Source organism: Aplysia californica, unplaced genomic scaffold, assembly GCF_000002075.1.
Source record: "Aplysia californica isolate F4 #8 unplaced genomic scaffold, AplCal3.0 scaffold00817, whole genome shotgun sequence".
Classification (NCBI taxonomy): domain Eukaryota; kingdom Metazoa; phylum Mollusca; class Gastropoda; order Aplysiida; family Aplysiidae; genus Aplysia; species Aplysia californica.
Genome location: NW_004798087.1, coordinates 78933 through 80645, shown reverse-complemented (window position 1 = coordinate 80645; position 1713 = coordinate 78933). Strand labels below are relative to the sequence as shown.

At 39.3% G+C, this 1713-nt stretch overlaps 1 protein-coding gene across 1 annotated transcript in view; it reads right to left on the bottom strand.

The window, feature by feature from the left end:
* Nucleotides 1-1713, bottom strand: part of LOC101856696 (ATP-binding cassette sub-family A member 3) — a gene marked incomplete at its 3' end in the record, with an annotated part of 42928 nt that overhangs the window by 1685 nt on the left and 39530 nt on the right.

Genomic DNA, 1713 nt, shown 5'->3' with positions numbered 1-1713 from the left:
AGCTGGGCGAAAAAAGCCGATTTTTCTGTTTTCCTTATTTTGACGAGCGCCTGCTTTCACCACGCTGCCTCACATATATGAAGCATGCTGACACAATGAGTTACTTCTCGGATTTAAGCCTTAACTCTTTCACTACCGCCAAAGATAGTACATAACAAGATGGTCCACTCAGCAAAAAAAGTGTCCGCCGGAGGTCCACTCTTTGCTTCAGATGGCGCTGCAGTCTGTTTTGAAGCTCTCTTTCGTTTCTCCAGAAGAAGAATAGGAATAGCACCTCATTGCGTGCGCAGATCGACTGCTGTTCATCAGCAGTTCGGGTTCGTTCAGCGTGGAGTTTTAGTTTTTTTTTTCAATTGTAATGACCTCTCGCCTTTCATTTTAAAGTCAATTAAACGAAGAAAACAGTCACCCTTCCTCCGGAAGAGGTTTTTTTGTCAGTGTAACCATTTTAAAAAAGCGTTCTTCCGAAATTTGAATTCTTATTTATTCAAACACTAGTTAGTTTCTCTTTGATTTTTTAAACACAAGTAGGATAACTCTGTTCGCAAAGGGTGCGCATTTGCGAAGAGGGCGCCACCGAATTTTGAGGACACTTTTTTAATTGGCTAAAAGAGAGGAGTGGACTATCTTGATATGTTGACTCTTTGCTACCGCGCGTCGCATTTCACAGCTCCCCACTTCCTACTTCAAAACCATGCCGCCCACTTTTGTACCAAAGAAAACTTAAATCTCAGGTGAGAGAATAATCGTTTTTCGGAAACATGTCGAGATAAGTCATTATTTCACCTTTATTTTCATATATAAATACATGTCGCTCAAATTGAAAATTGAACTCAAAATCCGTTTTCTTTTTTTTTTTCGTAAGAGTTTTACGGCACTTGCAAGACAATTAGGTCACATAAGTGCCGAAGATTAGAGGTGTTACAAGGGAGTAACAAACACAAAAAAGAAGGAGGGGAGGTAAAGACGGTCAAGATGTTTGATAGGACAGAAGGAGCAAACCACGCCAGAGCACCCGCCAACCACCCATTCAACATTTTTAATTTGTCCGACGGTAGGCAGAATCAGAAAGAAGGTCACAGACACGACCCGGTCCAGGTTTTGGAAACCACCCTGGTACTGGTAATGAAATACATGTAGTTAAGTAAATAGACACATTACGCTTATAGGTGAAGTTTTTACAATTTATAAGTATGAAGTATGAAGTAATAAAAGACAGATTGTCGTCAAAGAATAATTATGGCACCAATAGAAAATCTACAAATTTGAAATTAATGTCAATTTTTAGGCCCTATGTCTCCATTAAATTTTTGTTTTAGTTGTAGTAAGAGTTTTTCGGCACTTGCAACACAATAAGGTCATGTAAGGGCCGAAGAATAGAGGAGTTACAAGAGAGTAACGAACACAAAAAAAAGAAGGAGGGGAGATAGAGAAGATAGATTTTTTATGGGAAAGCAGGAGCCAACCACACCAGAGCACCCGCAAACCACCCACTCACATTTGTGGATTGCAAGAAGTACATTCAGCAACTCATTTTGCCAGCAAGCCTCACATATACAAATGGCTAAAAAACAAAAAAACCCTGTTTGTTTAAATTTTTTCGTTTGGTTTTTATTTATCATTTTTTTGTTTGTGTTGGTGGTGGAGGGTAGAGTCAGTGTGTTGTTGGCAGGCACCATTGTTATGTTTTACTTCTTACTTTCTCTCTCTCTC